Here is a 20,046-nt window from a genome sequence, read left to right on the forward strand (position 1 = left end):
AAGAGTGGGAATTCGGAGGAGTTGTTGCTTTTTGGCTACACAAATTGTAGTGCTATGTGTTACAGGTAGATGTTTAATTTCAGTACCCTTAACTTAAACTAGATCAAGTAAGTAGTCAAGAAACTACACTATAAACTAAGTTACCTAAATACAAATTTAATTAAATAAAACAAGGTCACATAGGGATGGCAGTGCAGGTGGTGTGCCACAACTACAGCATGTGGGAGTTTGTGGAGAGTATTGTGATCCCGGACAACCACGTTTGCAGTAAGTGCCTGCATCTTGAGGAACTTCAGCTCCGAGTTTTTGAGCTGGAGTCTGAGGTGCAGACATTGCGGGGAGAGTTACCTGGACACTTTGATCCCTGGCTGGGGAGTCTAGAACCACGGGTCACAGTCTCAGAATAAGGGGTCGGCCATTTAGGACTGAGATGAGGTGAAATTCCTTCACTCAGGGTGGTGAATCTCTGGAATTCTCTACCCCAGAGGGCTGTGGAGGCTCAGTCGTTGACTATATTCAAGACAGAGATCGATAGATTTTTGGATATTAAAGGAATCAAGGGATATGGGGATCGGGCAGGAAAGTGGAGTTGAGGTTGATGATCAGCCATGATCTTATTGAATGGCGAAGCAGGCTCGAAGGGCCAAATGGCCGACTCCTGCTCCTATTTCTTATTTCTCTTTTTCCCTGATATCATCTTAGTCACTGATGCCTTATTACCTTTGTTACTCTCTCTGTCCCTTCCTGACCCACTCTGCTTATTTTTACCCCAAATTCTACTCTGCTGTAGAGCCTTGACACTTCTCTCGCTGCTTTTAAATTTACTCTTTCCTGAATCCTCCCCCCCCCCACCCCCCCCCCCCCCAACTTCATTAGTTTAAAATCCTGTCTACTGCCCTAGTTATTTGGTTTGCCAGGACACTGGCCCCAGCCCGGTTTAAGTGGATTCCGTCTCAATGGAACAGCTCCCTCTTTCCCCAGTACTGGTGCCAGTGCCCCATGAACTGAAACCTCTTCCTCCCACACCACTCTTTGAGCCACGCATTTAAACCTTTAATCTGTTTGTCCCTATGCCAATTTGCGCGTGGCTCAGGTAACAATCCAGAGATTATTACCTTTGAGGTTCTGCTTTTTAATTTGGATCCAAGCTCCTCAAACTCCCTCAGCAGAACCTCATTCCTAATTCTACCTATGTCGTTGGTTCCTACGTGGACCACAACAACTAGATCATCCCCCTCCCACTCCAAGTTATCTCCAGCAGCGAGGTGATGTATTAACCCTGGCACCGAGCAGGCAACACAACCTTTGGAACTCTCGGTCGCGGCTGCAGAGAACAGTATCTATCCCCCTGACTATACTGTCCCCTACCACAACTACATTCCCTTTCATTCCCCCCACTTGAATGGCCTCCTGCACCATGGTGCCATGGTCAGCTTGCTCATCCATCCTGCAGGCTTTTCCCTCATCCACACAGGTAGCAAGAACCTCATACCTGTTGGACAAGGGCAAAGGCCGAGGCTCCTCCAGCACTGCACCTGGGGTCCCCTTACCTGCACTGCCATCCCTACAACAAAAACAATTTGTATTTATATAGCGCCTTTAACGTAGTAAAACGTCCCAAGGCGCTGCACAGGAGTATTTTAAGACAAAAAATTTGACACCGAGCCACATACGGATAAATTAGGGCAGGTGACCAAAAGCTTGGTCAAAGAGGTAGGTTTTAAGAAACGTCTTAAAGGAGGAAAGAGAGGTAGCGAGGCGGAGAGGTTCAGGCAGGGAATTCCAGAGCTCAGGGCCGAGGCAACAGAAGGCACGGCCACCAATGATTGAGTGATTATAATCAGGGATGCGCAAGAGGGCAGAATTAGAGAAGCGCAGATATCTCGGGGGGGCGGGGGGGGGCGTTGTGGGGCTGAAGGAGATTACAGAGATAAGGAGGGATTTGAAAACAAGGACAAGAATTTTGAAATCGAGGCATTGCTTAACCGGGAGCCAATGTAGGTCAGCGAGCACAGGGGAGATGGGTGAACAGAACTTGGTGCGAGTTAGGACATGGGCGGCCGAGTTTTGGATGACCTCAAGTTTACATAGGGTAGAATGTGGGAGGCCAGCCAGGAGTGCTTTGGAATAGTCAAGCCTAGAGGTAACAAAGGCATGGATGAAGTTTTCAGCAGCGGATGAGCTGAGGCAAGGGCGGAGACGGGCAATGTTACGGAGGTGGAAATAGGCGGTCTTTGTTATGCTGCGGATGTGTGGTCAGAAGCTCATTTCAGGGTCAAATATGACACCAAGGTTGCGAACAGTGTGGTTCAGCCTCAGACAGATGTTAGGGAGAGGGATGGAGTCGGTGGCTAGCGAACGGATTTTGAGGCGGGGACCAAAAACAGTGGCTTCGCTCTTCCCAATATTTAATTGGAGAAAATATCCCTATATGACCTTGTTTTATTTAATTAAATTTGTAATTAGGTAACTTAGTTTACAGTGTAGTTTCTTGACTATTTACTTGATCTAGATTAAGTTAAGGATACTGAAATTAAATATCTACCTGTAACATGAAGCACTACAAGTAGTGGAGGCAAAAAGCAGCAATTCCTTCCCCCTCTTCTCCAAATTCCCACTCTTTCCAAATTCCCAAATAAAACACTGTTTAAGTGCACTCCGTTCTAATCCCGCTCTGTGCAGACCGCTAGTGCAGTGTTTCTCAAACTGGGGTCCGTAGAGACTTTCCAGGGGATCTACAACCAGAGGTATTTATAAAACCGATTCAGTTCTTGCAAATTATTCTCAACGGCTGGGCCCACCTCCTCACAGAGGCCCACAGCTCTCAATCACTTTACAACGAGCACTCCCTGCCGGTCGATCCAATTCCTCTCCCTGGCGCCCCGACCCTGCGCCATCCTCCCAACACGTGATCAGAGCGCCTGCGGGGCCCTTCAAACACGCGCCTGAACCTGTTCACACAAACTCGTACAATCCCACAGTGCAGCTGTTACAGCACATGCCAGTGGGACAGGATGGCGGTGAGTCATACTTCCAGCAGCTTTCCAGCATGTGCGCGAGCGCTCGTGCCCTCACTCACCTTGGCCAGCCTGCTGACGGCTTTAAAAATTGCTGATCACTAAGTGGCTAATAATGGCCATCTGTTGCTGCGGAGTACCCAGAATTGGTGCGAGGAGCAGGCACACCCGTCTCACTGATACGTGGAAGTAAATACCTGTTTTCTTAAAAGCATCAATAAAACACTCTTTACATGCAGCACTTTCATATTACTGTATGAGTATTAAATAGTATTATAATTTAGATCGGGGGGGCTCTGTGGTTACTAATCGATTTGAAAAGGGTCCTTCAACCAAAAAAGTTTGAGAACCACTGCATTAGTGGACCAGTTCGGGTTTTATGACAATCTGACAGCTCCATGGTCACTTTTACTCATACCAGCTTTTTATTTCCATATTTGTTTTAACTAAATTCTAATTCTTAAACTGCCATGCTGGGATTTGAACTCACATTCTCTGGATTAATAGTCCAAGCTTCTGGATTACTATTTCCAAATACTTCTTGCTTCCCGTTTCATTTGAAGCAACCAAGGATGGGAATTCCTTTGAACGTTCTAATGACGCTCCTTGATTTGAAGATATTTAATAGGGAAAGCATCCCTCAGGCACAAAACAAAAACAAAGTTTTATTACCAATTCCTACTGAAATTGCTGCATAAAACTTGCTGCTCACAGGAGCTCTGGAAGTGTGTGTCTACCTAATTCTAAATGAAGGGAGTAATTTTGCAACCACAAAGAATTTTAATTTTGCTTGAAGTAATAGAACTTGTTCTATTGTATCGCCATGAAAGCAGCCCCATGAATCCTTGGATAACAGGACAGATTCCATACTCCCAGGGAACACATTGTGGGAAATTGCATGTGCACAGCCCATGATTTTTCATCCATTAAAATTAATGGACATAAAATAACTGTAATTTGCCACAATACATTTGCTGCAAGTGTCATTCCTCACTGGGAGTGTGGATTGATCCTAACCTGCACTTTCAGCAGTTTGTGGAACTACTTAGAGCCCAGCAACATATTATGGCAGCTCATGACTGTAATGATATCAGCAAATAGTGATGGTATTTGCCTGTTTGATTATTTATGCCTTACCAGCATATTTGCCTGATTGATTATTTATGCCTGACCAGCAGAGGGCATGTGAGACAGAGAGAGAGAGTTTAGTTTTAGTTTCGTTTTAGATGGATCTCTTAGATGGTGTCTCCTGTAATGCTGTTAACATAGATGAACAAGCTTTAGATTAAAAGACATTCTCTTTCATAAATGTCTCGTCATTGAACCCACAAAGAAATCAATACATGGTGTCAGAAGTGATTGAAAGAGATGAAGAGGAAAAATCTGAAGTTAAATCAGCTCTCCACATATTAGCAAGCCAAAAGAGAACATCGTTACTTACCATTGGAGAATAGCTAACGAAAGGAAAAAATGGTAGGATTACACCCACCGGCGAAGCTTCAGTTGACAGGTAATGTGGCTGAAAATTGGAGGAGGTTCAAACAACGTTTGGAGTTGTATTTAGCGGCAATCGGAGCTGACGAGAAAAGTGATAAAATGAAAGCGTCAGTGTTCTTACATGTCGTGGGTGATGAAGCGCTGGAGGTGTATAATAACTTCACATTCGCTGCTGATGGAGACAAAATGAAGCTAGATAAAATAATGGAACAGTTTGAGGCCTACTGCATACCTAAACATAATGTGACGTTTGAGAGGCACAGATTTTTCACGTGTACAGAAAACGGGAGAGACTATTGATCAGTATGTGACTGAACTGAGAAACCGAAGCAAAACATGTGAATTTGGGGGACTGACAGACTCGCTGATAAAAGACAGACTGGTGTGTGGTATTCCAGATAATGGTCTAAGGGAAAGACTGCTAAGAGAGCAAGATCTAGACCTGGGAAAAGCCATAGCACTGTGTAGGGCTACAGAGACTGTGAAGTCGCAGGCAAAGGAGCTGTTCAGTGACAGTAGCTGCAACGTGGATGCAGTGAGTAAGAACAGACACAGACCGTTTAACAAAAAGAGCGCCAATGTGAAGGGAGAGGCGTGGCCAGCGAACAAAAATGAAAGGGGCAATCGAAAGTCATGTAGTCGATGCGGTACACAGCATACACCAAAAAAGTGTCCAGCATATGGTAAAACATGCAATAGTTGCAACAAAAACAACCATTATGCCCGTTGCTGTAAGAACCAAGCGCAACAAAGCAAGGTCCATGCAGTAGATGAAAGCGCGAAAGAGGAGTTCAATGTGGATGTTGTGTCTGAAAACAAAAAAGAAAAAAAGAGACTGGATGTTGACACTAAAAGTGAATGACATACACATTCCATTTAAATTGGATACTGGAGCACAAGTTAATGTGATATCAGAGACTGATTTTAAGAAAATTAGACCCAGACCAAAGATACATGGAACAAAAGTGAAAGTGACAGGATACTCAGGTACTGATATACCAGTGAAAGGAAAATGCATTGTCAAAGTGACACACAAGGACAGAGAGCACACGCTAGCATTAATCGTGGTGCCAAAGGATGTGCAAGCCATACTAGGTTTAATAGCCTGTGAGAGACTGAACCTAGTAAAGAGAGTCCTCGTTGTGGAAAGCGAAGGAGAGACAGTCTATGATGAACTCATGAAAGAGTACAACGACCTATTTCAGGGTCTAGGCTGCATTCCAGGAGAACACACGATCAGAGTAGATAAAAGTATGCCAACGATCATACATCCATGCAGAAAAGTTCCGTTTGCTCTTCAAAAGCAACTGAAGGCAGAGTTGGACAGGATGGAAAGCCTGAACGTGATTCAAAAGATAGATGAGCCAACTGAGTGGGTGAGTTCCCTCGTCGTTGTGGACAAAAAGAATGGAAAGCTCAGAATTTGCCTGGATCCAAGAGATCTAAACAGAGCAATAAAGAGAGAACACTTCAAGCTTCCTACACGTGAGGAAATCATGTCACAGTTTGCAAATGCAAAGTATTTCAGCAAGTTAGATGCATCATCAGGATTTTGGCAGATGAAACTGGACGAGGCAAGTTCAAGACTGTGCACGTTCAACAGTCCATTTGGCAGATACAGATTCCTAAGGTTACCATTTGGCATTGCCTCAGCTCCTGAAGTGTATCACAAAACTATCCATATGATCTATGAGCACCTGGAGGGAGTTGATACATCAATGGATGACATCATAGTATGGGGAACCACGAGAACTGAGCATGACGAGAGACTGAAAAAAGTGCTGGAAGCAACAAGGAAAACAAACCTGAAGCTGAATAGAGAGAAATGCCAGCTCGGGGTGACAGAACTGACATTCGTGGGAGATATCCTTAGCAGTGAGGGCATCAGACCAGATCCCAGAAAGGTGTCCGCCATTGAGAATATGCCAAAGCCACAATGCAAAAAGGACGTGCAGAGGTTTAATGGAATGATCAACTACATGGGTAAATTCATATCCAACCTCTCAGAAAAGATGGCGCCACTGAGACGACTAACTGAAAAGAACATAGAATGGGAATGGAATCATGAGCATGAGAAGTCATGGAGCGATCTAAAGAAACTGCTCACAGAGGAACCAGTTCTGAGGTTTTATGACCCAGCGAGACCCATCAAGATATCATCAGATGCATCACAGAGTGGGCTCGGTGCCGTTCTTCTGCAAAAATATGACTACTGGCAACCTATTGCATACGCATCACGCTCAATGACAGACGCGGAGACGCGATATGCTCAAATAGAAAAGGAGCTGCTCAGTATCACATACGCCTGTGAAAGATTTCACCAGTTTGTGGCAGGACAAGCAATCAGTGTAGAGACTGACCATAAGCCCTTGATTGCATTGTTCCAAAAGCCACTAAATAGCTGTCCGCTTAGAATACAAAGAATGATGATCAGGCTGCAATGCTATACACTGAATGTTGCGTACACACCGGCTAAGTTGATGTATACAGCAGACACGTTGTCCAGAGCTGTTGACCCAAGTGAGCCCGCAAACACCAAAATGGATGAAAAAGTGAACGCCTACGTGGACATGATCACAAGTGCACTGCCCATAGCAGATGCAAAAATGGAGCTCATAAAGACTGAGACAATCAAAGATGAAACAATGAGACGACTGAGGAAAAGCATCTTGGATGGATGGCCCAACATGAAGCAAGACTGCTCACCTGACATGGCAGAGTACTGGAATTGCAGGGCGGAACTATCAGTGGTCGAAGACATCATCTACAAAGGAAGTAAAATAGTTATCCCAAAGAGTCTGAGAAAAGAGATGCTAAAAAGGATCCATGGAGGACATCTGGGAATCGAAAAGTGTAAGAAAAGAGCACGAGAGGTGATGTACTGGCCACGAATCAACCAAGATGTGACAAATGAGGTGTCAAACTGCACAATATGCCTGAAATATCGAGCAAGCAATCCGGTAGAACCACTAAAGCCACACCCAGCACCAGAGAGACCTTACCAGAAGGTAGGCGCTGACCTATTCGTATGTCAAGGGAAGGACTATCTTGTAGTCACAGACTATTACTCCCTGTATCCAGAGGTTTGTAGACTGTACACCACCACTGCAGATGCTGTGATAACGTATGAAAGCCATATTCTCCAGACATGGCGTGGCAAGCGAGGTCTTCACAGACAACGGACCCCAGTTTTACAATGCAAGTTTCCGACACTTTGCCAAAGAGTGGGACTTTGTCCACACAACGTCAAGTCCTCACTTTCCACAGTCCAATGGACTAGTGGAAAAATCGGTCCAGACAGTGAAAAGACTGATGTACAAGGCAAAAGACAGTGGAACTGACTTCTACCAGAGCATGCTTGTATACCGCACAACGCCGCTCGAGTGTGGTGTGTCACCAGCCCAACTCCTTATGGGACATCTGCTAAGGTCAAACCTACCCATCCCGGAGAACCTCCTGAAAACGAAAGAGGGGGAGAAAGTGAGGAAGTTCAAAGAACAACAGAAAGAAAAGCAAAAGTACTACTATGACAGAGGAACACAAAACCTACCTGAACTCCACACTGGTGACCAAGTAAGGTTCAAAGACAAAACAAACATATGGACTCAGAAGGGAACTGTCCTGAGTGAAGTTCAACCAAGATCATACACCATTCAGACAGATGAGGGTGCTGTTCTGCGAAGAAATCGTCGGGATCTTCTCATGGGACCAGCCACAGCAAGTCAAAAGACTGATACTGTTGAACAACCTGATCACACAGCAGGTCAAAAGACTGATACTGTTGAACAACCTGATCACACAGCTGAGAAACCATCATCTGAGGCAACAACTCAGATTCAAGGACAATCAATCAGAAAATACTCAAGGCACGTGAAGCCTCCTGAGAGACTCATTGAGCAAGTTTAAGGACTCTTGTTATAGAAGGAAGTAATGTTATCTTATTCTTTCTTCAAGTTCTAGGTATTTACATATTTCCTGTGAACACACAAAACAAGGTTGAAAAACCTTGATGATAATGATAATGTAAGTTCATTAAGTGTTACAGTTAAAATGTAGAGTAATACAAAGAAAACATGTTGTTAGATAAAAGTAAAATACTTTTGTTTTAAGAAAGCGAGATGTAATGATATCAGCAAATAGTGATGGTATTTGCCTGTTTGATTATTTATGCCTTACCAGCATATTTGCCTGATTGATTATTTATGCCTGACCAGCAGAGGGCATGTGAGACAGAGAGAGAGAGTTTAGTTTTAGTTTCGTTTTAGATGGATCTCTAAGATGGTGTCTCCTGTAATGCTGTTAACATAGATGAACAAGCTTTAGATTAAAAGACATTGGCCTAGAAATTGAGTTGACGCCGCGCCAGGGCTTTAGCGCCGGAAATTTAGCGCCGGCGCTAATTCCCTTGCGCGCGCCAAAAATTCAGTAGCGCCGCGCCCAGACGGCTGCCGGCGCTACTGGCGGGCGTGAGCGCCTCCCAATGGGCGCTGAGTGCCGAATTGCGGCGCTAATCCGGCGCTGCGGGACCCGATGCGGTGCGGCAGGCTGGGGAAGTGCAGGCCTCCTCCTTCAGTTAAGGAGGAGCTGCCTGCACCCGCCCGCTGTCCGTTCAATTATTGAAAAAATGAGCCCGGCACCTCGGACAAGTGCCGGGCTTGCAGGCCAGACGCATCTGTTCCGCGGGGGGGGGGGTGGAGGAGTCCGGGGAGGGAGGTGCGGGCAGGCAGCCGACGGGAAAGCGGCCGGCCGCCGCGCGACCTTAATGCGCCGGCGCTAACTCGGGGAAGACTCGGTTGCCAGAGTCTTAGTTGCGGCTGCCACGGGCGAGGCGGCCGCAACTGAATTTCGGCGCTGGGGCCCGTCGGCATGGCAACCGGGACGCTGCGCACACCGATGACGTCATCGGAGCCGGCGCAGCGCTACCGGTCTACCGCGGCGTAAGGGCCCCAGGCAATTTCGGCGCCGGCGCCAAATGCAGCGCTAGGCCCTCTAGCGCCGCAAAATCGGCGCTAAGGGCACTCAATTTCTAGGCCACTCTCTTTCATAAATGTCTCGTCATTGAACCCACAAAGAAATCAATACAATGACCACATCACAAAGCACCATCAGGTACCACTCTGTCTTCATGATGGGAATATTTTTCAGGGTTTTTAAATAATGCCCAAAGTACATTTTGACATTTACTGATAAGAGTGGGGCTCCATCTATAATTTTAGCCATTCAGTTAAATGTTAAAGCTCCCATTGTGCTATTTGACCAACAGGGAGTTGTCCTGCCCCGGCTGACATTCCTCTCAGGCTTTTTGGACTAGATTTTTGGACTCTAAGGGAATCAAGAGATATGGGGATAGAACAGGAAGGTGGAGTTGAGGTAGATCAGCCATGATCTTATTGAATGGTGGAGCAGGCTCGAAGGGCCGAATGGCCTACTCCTGCTCCTATTTCTTATGTTCTTATGAACAGATTGTATGGCACATGACCACAAAATACAGGAAATTCACTGATCACCTGACCCACTTAAAACAATGTCAATCGTAGATCAAATGGTTATATAATTTGTGGAATATTTCCTGTGCTCTGTGGTTCACCACTTTATATCCCCTTCTCCATGTGCTGCGTGTCTTGTGTCCGCTCCTGTACGTGATTAAATCTGAGGCAAACTACGGCAGTTGATACAGAGAATAAAAACAAATATTATTTCTGAATTTAAACACTGGGAAATCAAATGTGAACTCCTTGCTGAATGACTGAAGAGACTTGCACTCCAGGTTAACGAGCAGTAATTATTGTGGAAGAGGTGCACATGTTGGATGTGGCCAGATGGATTTACTATAATGTTCCCTGTCACATTTATTTTTGCTCCTAATATAAATGATTTGTATGAGTGTTTCATCTCAATTTGTAGCCATGGATAACTAAAAGCTCTTTTCCTGGAGTTCAATATCGACACACACAACAACATTGACTTCTTGTAGATTAAAAGGGGCAGCTGGACGGGTGCTGGGTTTTAGTGCTGTGATTAGCCTACTTCTCAGGATTGTATTGTTAGCATGAAATAGTGACATTAACCTGCTGGCTAATCATAGGCATTTATCCATTAGAATTGACAGGAATTCCCTGCATTTGGACTGAAATTATTTTTTTTACTCTTCCCCAGTTTAGCATTGAAAGTAACGGTGAGTATTTTGATAGGTACAGAATTTACAAAACACAGCTCTTGTTTGATAGGTACAGAAACTAGAAAACACAACCCATATGCATGATAGGTACAGAACCTACAAGATACACCCCGTGTTCGGACAAGACTATCTTCTAAATCTGGAACTCGTCCCTCAAAAGGCTGTGCCTGCTGAGTCAATTGAAATTGTCAAGACTGAGATCATAGATTTTTGTTAGGTAAAGGTTTCTAGGAATATGGAGCAAAGGCAGGTAAATGGGGTTGATGTACAGATCATCCGTAATATAATTGAATGGTGGAACAGGCTCGAGGGGCTGAATGGCCTCCTCCTGTTCCTAGGTTCTCTTTTTTTTGCCTTTTGAAGGTTATTTGTATAATTTGAAAACAGTTGTGGATAATTTTGAATTCAAGAAAGTTATTTATACGAGAAACTTGATATATACAAGTGTGTTAGATGATACAGAGCCTAATGCTGTTATCTCTCTGAGTACATGTGCTTCCTCATCATATTCCAGAGGGGATTCCCGTAAAGAACAGCACAAATCTTTATTCTGTCTTCACAGCTCCTCTTTGCTGTGATCTTGATGGTAATAGTGGCCCAGTGCATGCATACTAAACCTGGGAGTGATAAACGATTAACGCTCGCTGTCCTTGAAGAAGTAGCCATTCTGAAATTCTCGGAGTTGTTAGCTCAACAATTGATCTTGTGTCCCTGTCGAGTCATTTTTGTACAGGCAGGTTCCTCCCAAGAAACACCGTTTTTAAGGAACACGAGAACCTCCTCTCACTCAACCCATTTTATTCCCACAATTCTTAGTTAAGACTTAACAGGCTGAATGTTCAGCTTTTCCGTCCGGCAAAAAATGGTGAGCAATGACCCTGCACCCCATTGTCGCTGCCATTGTGGCCATGGCTATGTTCAGCGGAATCCACTGACGGGCGGCCAGAGCGGCAGGCCGATTTTAAATGAAAATCCGATGTCAGTAGGACCCGGGTGGCCATTTTTGGACTGAACAGGCCAGAGCCTGTGCTGTGAACACTCCGACCAGCCGGCAGCTAGGCCGAAGATGACCAGAAAGATGAGTTCCTCTTCAGCCCGGGCACCAAGTTCCCGCCACTCAGAAACCTCACCTCCCCCTGGCACGGAGCTCAGGCGGTCCACCCGATACTGCGGCTGCCCGCCCGCGGTGCTTGGTTTCCGGGTGCAGCCGCCAGCCCGATGCCAGCAGGACTCCATGGCACCCAGAAACCGCTCTGGGGGAAATCCACCCTAACTTGTCTTAAGTCTAATTCAAGCAGGCCACAGTTTCAGATCACTTTAAAAACATTTCTGACGCCGTGGGGATTGGTTGACGTTCTGAAGTAGATGGCATAGACTCATTTTATATTATGTGACTATTAGAAAAATTACAGTGTCCCTTTTATTTAAATATTTTGAAAATTACTATCAGAATAAATGAATTTTTTAGCAACCAATTGCATGTTAATTCCAACATTGTACTATATTAACTTGAGGGTAAATTCACTGCTCCCAGCAGGGAGCCATGCTTTTAAGGGAGCGTGGGTTGCAGATAGGGCTCAAACTTTAACAATGATTCTAAGACACATTCGGTTCGAGCACAGCTGCCGACTGGAAATAATGGCAGGTGGCTGCAGTGGACGGTTAAAAAATTACATGTAGGTAAATTGGAGAATTTAATTATAAAAAATGAATATATAGGAACAATATGAAGTAGGCTATTCACTCTGCTCCATCATAATGTTAGACCAGCCCCCTACTCTCCCCATATCTCAATACCTTTATGTCCCAAGTAAGTATCTATATCTGTTGTGTATGTAATATGTATGTTACTTTAAACCTATGGCCAGGGCAGCACTACTTTGTAGGGCATAGTGATACCGTAGTACCACTCCTGGCCATAGGGGTATAAATAGTACTGTGGGTACTGATCTCCCCTCAGTTCCCGCCTGTTGGTATGAAGTAAAGACCTACGTCGAACCTTCTAAGCTGTCTCTTCCTTATTGTATTACGTATATTCGCAAACTTTACACTGGCGACGAGTATCGTTCGAACTCACCAGTACAAGGTGCAACAAAGGATCGGTAGCAGTACGGGGAGAGAAGCTTCTTACCAGCCTGCAGAGTCCAGCGTCGACCGAAGGAGGCCGCCCAGTTCAGGAGGAGCGGCAGCAACGGAGCGAGAGAGAGGTTTCCAGCAGAGGCTGCGGCAGCTGAGAGAAGAGGCTGAACGGGCGTTCCAGACACGGGGCAAAAGTCCACCCAGGGCCAGGTAAACTGCAATCCTTCCCGAGGAACGCGAGCTGCAAGGGCCAGAACGGGCAGGCGATCTGGGGAACAAAGGGAGCCACGAGGACTAGCGGGCCACGAGAGGGGAAGGTCGTTGTAATAGCGGCGGTGGCAATAACGGGAGCTGCAAGGGCCAAAAATAACGAACCTGGAGAGACGTCGTTGACAGCAGAGGGAGAAAAGGCGGGAAAAGCGCCATCTAGTGGACAAAGGGGAAAAGTTTTTCTCTTCAGTTAAAGAAAAAAAACAACAGCGCCATCTAGTGGAAAAAGGCGGGAAAACCTCTTCAGCAGTTTTAAAAATGGCTCAAGAAGCTCGGTTGTCAGAATTTGTTGCCGACATAGAAGAATGGGACGCATATGTAGAAAGGCATGAACTTTATTGCATAGTAAACAAGGTGAATGATGACGAAAAGGCAGCAACCTTATTAAATTCTACGGGGGCAAAAACATACGGTCTGCTGAGGAATCTTCTTACTCCAGAAAAGCCAGCAGACAAAACGTATGCCCAAATTGTTGATACGTTAAAGGAACATTTAAACCCTAAGCCACCATTTATAGCGGAAAGGTACCGCTTTTACAGACGCGACCAAAGGAATGATGAGTCGCAGGCAGCCTATTTGGCTGAGCTCAGACGGTTGTCCAAACATTGCCAGTTTGGAGCCTTTTTGGCGGAAGCGATCAGAGACAGATTTGTCTGTGGCATGTTAAATGAGAGTACACGAAAACGGTTGCTAGCCAAGAAACAGCTCAGCCTAGATCAGGCGATGGCAATAGCATCAGCACATGAAGCAGCAGCACAGGGTGCTGCTCAAATACGACAAAATACAACCGGCTATGACACCCATGAGGTGACATTTCACAAAGGTAAATGCTACCATTGTGGCAAAACCACCCATGACCAAAGTAATTGTTGGTTTCGTGATAAAATATGCCGGCAGTGTGGGAAAAAGGGGCGTATAGCGAAAGTTTGTCGGTCGGGTACGAAACCCAATAGTGGGGGCAATCCGAGCAGTACCAAGGCAAGGACAAAAATACATAAGATATCTGACAGTAGCTCAGACGAGTCACAGGAAGGCACAAAAGCAGAGCCTAAAGGTCTGGGATGTCTCAAGTTATATGGTGTAGACAAAACGGAGGACCACAGCACAATGTGGGTTAAAATGAAGGTAGCTGGCGTCGAAGTTAATATGGAGCTGGACACGGGTTCAGCCCTATCAGTAATTAATGAACAAGATTATAACAGGCTGTTCAAACGCATTCCCTTAAAGGATACCGAAATCAAATTAAAAACATATACGGGACAAAAAGTTTACCCGAAGGGAAAAATGCAAGTAACAGTTAAATACAACGGCAGAAAAGTGCCAGGACTTTATTTATACGTCCTATCAAACGGTGGACCACCACTTTTGGGTAGGGAATGGATAAGAAAAATCCATTTCGACTGGAAGTCGATACACGAGATAAAAGTAGAGACCACCAAGGATGATACAACCATTACAAACAGGCTGTCGAAAATATTGGCAAAAACGCCAGAGGTGTTCCAACAAGGGCTGGGGACCTTAAAGGACATTAGAGCAAAAATAACTATTGCTCAAGACGCAAACCCCAAGTTTTGTAAGGCCAGACCGGTGCCTTACGCCACTCGGCCAGCTGTGGAAGCAGAACTGGATGCCTTAGAGAGTGCAGGTGTCCTTACAAAGATTGAGTGGGCCACGCCCATCGTCCCAGTTATAAAGAAATCTGCAAATAACACGCCGGGGGAACCAAAGAAGGTTCGCATTTGCGGGGATTTTAAGATAACTATTAACCCAGTCCTGCACACGGTACAGTATCCGCTGCCGCGGATAGAGGACATATTCGCATCGTTAGCTGGGGGTAGACACTTTACGAAGATTGACCTTTGTCAAGCTTATTTACAGATGGAGGTGGAGCAGGACTCGAAAAAGCTCCTAACGATTAACACACACAAGGGATTGTACCAGTACAATCGCCTGGTATTTGGTGTGGCGTCCACCCCAGCCATATGGCAGAGGACCATGGAACAGATCCTACAGGGCATTCCAGGAACGCAGTGCTACCTGGATGACATCCTGGTGACAGGACAAACGGATAACGACCACCTCGCTAACCTGGAGCGAGTACTTCTGCGGTTGCAACAATACGGACTCAGGGCGAACAAGCAGAAATGTGAGTTTTTCCAGGAACGTATCTCATACTGTGGTCACATTATAGATAAGGAAGGCCTGCATAAGTCCCCGGAAAAGATCGAGGCAGTAGTGAAGGCCCCGCCCCCTGAGAATGTATCTCAGTTACAATCATTCTTAGGCCTTATAAACTATTACCATAAGTTCCTCCCGAACTTATCGTCCATTTTACATCCACTAAATTCATTGCTGCAAAAGGGAGTCTCCTGGAATTGGGACGAAGCGTGTGAGGCTGCTTTTAAAAAGGGTAAACAACTCATTACATCAAAGGAAGTGCTCGCACACTTTGACCCAAAAATGCCAATGAGGTTGGCATGTGACGCCTCCCCGTATGGTATAGGGGCAGTGTTGTCACACAAATTTCCCAATGGGACGGAGAGGCCAATAGCATTTGCCTCAAGTTTGTTAACTACAGCCGAAAGAAACTGTGCGCAAATCGACAGGGAGGCCCTCAGTCTGGTGTGGGGTGTAAAAAAATTCCACCACTATCTACATGAGCAACGTTTCACACTACTGACGGATCATCAACCGTTGGTGTCCATATTTAATCCAACAAAAGGGGTGCCCCTGATGACGGCCCAAAGGCTACAGAGATGGTCACTGTTCTTAGGAGCACACCAGTACCTTATCGAATATAAGGGTACCAAACAGCATGGCAATGCGGATGGCCTGTCGCGGCTACCATTGCCTGCCGAGATCGAAGAGATAGTACAGGACCCCGTGGAAATATATCATACGGCGGTTATGGAACACTTGCCCATCACCAGCCAATGTATCGAGCGGGAAACACAGAACGACCCGACACTGGCAAGGGTTTACGAATTGACCGTGAAAGGCTGGCCGGCGCAGGGTGACGCATCATTGCCGGCGTTTTCGGCAAGGAAGGACCAGTTGTCCGTATGCCGGGGCACATTGATGTGCGGAGCCAGGGTGGTGGTCCCTCAAAAATTACAACATAAAGTGTTGCGGGACTTACACGAAGGTCATCTGGGGGGTGTCAAAATGAAAAGCCTCGCCAGAGCCTACGTCTGGTGGCCCGGCATTGACAGGGACATCGAGGAAGTAGCAAAAGCATGCCAAGGGTGCCAGATGGTACAGAACGTACCACCCCAAGCCCCACTACATCCGTGGGAGTGGCCCTCAACGCCATGGCAAAGGATCCACGTGGACTTCGCTGGGCCCTTCATGGATGCGATGTTCCTTATTGTAGTGGACGCCCACTCAAAATGGCCGGAGGTCATAAAGATGTCATTAACGACAGCCGAAAAGACGGTCGCAGCCTTAAGGACCATTTTTGCCCGAAACGGGGTGCCCGAGCAAGTCTGTTCGGACAATGGGCCACAATTTGTGGCAGAAGAATTTCAAGCATTCCTAAAAAGGAATGGAGTGCGACATTATACGTCCGCACCATATCATCCGGCTACAAATGGGCTGGCAGAGCGATTTGTACAGACTTTTAAAAAGGCCATCAAGGCGATGGGGGAGGAAAGGTTGCCACTACAACACAAGGTGGATAATTTCCTATTCGCGTACCGTAATGCTGCACATACGGTGACCAACCAGGCCCCCGCCGTCATGTTCTTTAATAGAAGGTTAAGGTCTCGCCTCGAATTGCTCAGACCAAACATCCGGAGAGATGTGGAAAACCGAGTATTTCGTAGGGCTCCTGACAGACAGACACGGAGCTTCGAGGTGGGGCAGCAAGTGTTGGCCCGTGATTATAGAAATGAAAAGTGGCGGTCTGGTATGATAAAGGCCCGCTAGGGACCCTTGATGTACACAGTGGATACTGGGGACGGCATAATCAGACGACATGCTGATCAACTTGTGGAGTCCAGAAACCCAACTGATTCACTACCTCAAACGTCTCAGCACATTGTTCCAGCGGAATCACGGCCCAGCTCGTTGCTACAGAAGTCTCAGGATTGCGAGGAGTTCATCACTCCAGTGAGCTCCACGGCACAGGATGTGCCATCAGACACCGACGACTCCAGCGATGAAGTGGTGACGGAAGTACCGCCGCCTACACCGAGACCGACTAGAGAAAGATGTTATCCTAGTCAAGAGAGGAGGCCTCCTCAGAGACTGAATCTATAACATGTTTCTTTTTATATATATATATATAGGTAGACAACTCTGATGTAAATATGTTATGTATGTTGTGTTACCAAATGTTATTAGCCCTAGTTATGGTGCATCTGTTGACTTAATTGCACGGGTACGTTTTAATTAAAAGGGGAGGAATGTTGTGTATGTAATATGTATGTTACTTTAAACCTATGGCCAGGGCAGCACTACTTTGTAGGGCGTAGTGATACCGTAGTACCACTCCTGGCCATAGGGGTATAAATAGTACTGTGGGTACTGATCTCCCCTCAGTTCCCGCCTGTTGGTATGAAGTAAAGACCTACGTCGAACCTTCTAAGCTGTCTCTTCCTTATTGTATTAAGTATATTCGCATACTTTACAATATCCTTTTTAAATATCTTAACTGCTTTTGTATCTGTGGCAGTGCATTTCACATTCTCACAACCATTGTCTGTGAATTTTTTCTGCATATACTTTAAGCTCAAATTCTAAGCTATCTCCCCTATTCAGGATACCCCTACTGGAGGGAAGATTCATTACCTAAAAAGATAGTCTTGCATTTATATAGCGCCTTACACGACCTCAGGGTGTCCCAAAGCGCTTTTGAAATGTAGTCACTGTGGTAATGTAGGAAACCCTGTTAATTCCCTTCATTATTTTAAACCATCAGTCTGATTCCCCTTAACCGCCTCATGTCAAGTGTACATAACCCAGGTTTACGCAGTCCCTCATCATAGTTCAGTCCCGACATCCCACGTACTGTGCTGCTGAATTGCCATTGGAGTTTTAGCAAGGCCAGCATATCCTTCCTAAGGTGCGTTTCCAAAAACCATTCAAAGAATCGTATTGACTCCAGGTAACTTTACTAACATGTTTTTGAATTTGGGATTGGAAGGTTTGGAAGATTTTGGTAAACATAGAAACATAGAAGATAGGAGCAGGAGTAGGCCATTCGGCCCCTCGAGCCTGCTCCGCCATTCAATGAGATCATGGCTGATCATCCAAACTCAGTACCCGGTCCCTGCTTTCTCCCCATATCCCTTGATCCCTTTAGCCTTAAGAAATATATCCAACTCCTTCTTGAATATATTTAATGAATTGGCCTCTACTGCCTTCTGTGGTAGAGAATTCCACAGGTTCCCCACTCTCTGGGTGAAGAAATTCCTCCTCATTTCTGTCCTAAATGGCTTACCCCTTATCCTTAGACTGTGGCCCCTGGTTCTGGACTCCCTGACCATCGGGAACATCCTTCCTGCATCTAGTCTGTCCAGTCCTGTCAGAATTTTATAAGTTTCAATGAGATCCCCTCCAATTCTTCTAAACTCCAGCAAGTATAAGCCCAATCGACCCAATCTCTCCTCATACGTCATTCCTGCCATCCCAGGTATCAGCCTGGGAATCTTCGCTGCACTCCCTCCATGGCAAGAACATCCTTCCTCAGATAAGGCGACCAAAACTGCACACAATACTCAAGGTGTGGTCTCACCAAGGCCCTGTACAACTGCAGCAAGACATCCTTGCTCCTGTACTCGAACCCTCTCGCTACGAAGGTCAACATACCATTTGCCTTCTTAACCGCCTGCTGCACCTGCATGCTTACTTTCAGCGACTGGTGCACAAGGACACCCAGGTCTCGTTGCACTTCCCCTTCTCCCAAGCTATTGCCATTCAGATAATAATCTGCCTTCCTGTTTTTGATACCAAAGTGGTTAACCTTTCATTTATCTACATTATATTGCATCTACCATGCTTCTGCCCAATCACCCAACTTGTCCAAATCATACTGGAGTTTCTCGGCATCCTCCTCACAGCACACATGCCCACCCAGCTTTGTGTCGCCTGCAAACTTGGAGATATTACATCTAGCTCCCTCGTCTAGATCATTAATATATATTGTGAATAGCTGGGGTCCAAGGACCGATCCCTGCGGTACCCCACTAGTCACTGCCTGCCACTCGGAAAAAGACCCGTTTATTCCAACTCTTTGCTTTCTGTCTGCCAACCAGTTCTCTATCCAAGTCAATACCTTGCCCCCAATCCCATGTGCCTTAACTTTACACGCTAATCTCTTATGCGGGACCTTATTGAAAGCCTTTTGAAAGTCCAAATACACCACATCCACTGGTTCTCCCTTATCTATTTTACCAGTTACATCCTCAAAAAATTCCAGTAGATTAGTCAAGCACGATTTACCTTTTGTAAATCCATGTTGACTTTGTCCGATCCTGTCACTGTTTTCCAAGTGCTCTGCTATTACATCTTTTATAATGGACTCTAGCATTTTCCCCACTACCGATGTCAGGCTTACCGGTCTGTTATTCCCTGTTTTCTCTCTACCACCTTTTTTGAATAGTGGGGTAACATTAGCTACCCTCCAATCCGTGGGTACTGTTCCAGATTCCATTGAATGTTGGAAGATGATCAGCAATGCATCTACTATTTCTAGGGCCACTTCCTTAAGTACCCTAGGATGTAGATTATCAGGCCCTGGGGATTTATTGGCCTTCAGTCCCATCAATTTCCCTAACACCATTTCCCTACAAATACTGATTTCTTTCAGTTCCTCCCTTTCAACAGACCCTATGTTCCCTGACATCTCTGGGAGGTTATTTGTGTCCTCCTTTGTGAAGACAGAACCAAAATATGTATTTAATTGGTCAGCCATTTCTTTGTTCCCCATTATAAATTCCCCTGATTCTGACTGCAAGGGACATACGCTTGACTTCACCAATCTTTTTCTCTTCACATATCTAT

This window comes from Somniosus microcephalus, chromosome 14 (genome assembly GCF_052327205.1).
Source record: "Somniosus microcephalus isolate GS21.2 chromosome 14, FLI_Smic_1.0, whole genome shotgun sequence".
NCBI classification, from domain to species: Eukaryota; Metazoa; Chordata; class Chondrichthyes; order Squaliformes; family Somniosidae; genus Somniosus; species Somniosus microcephalus.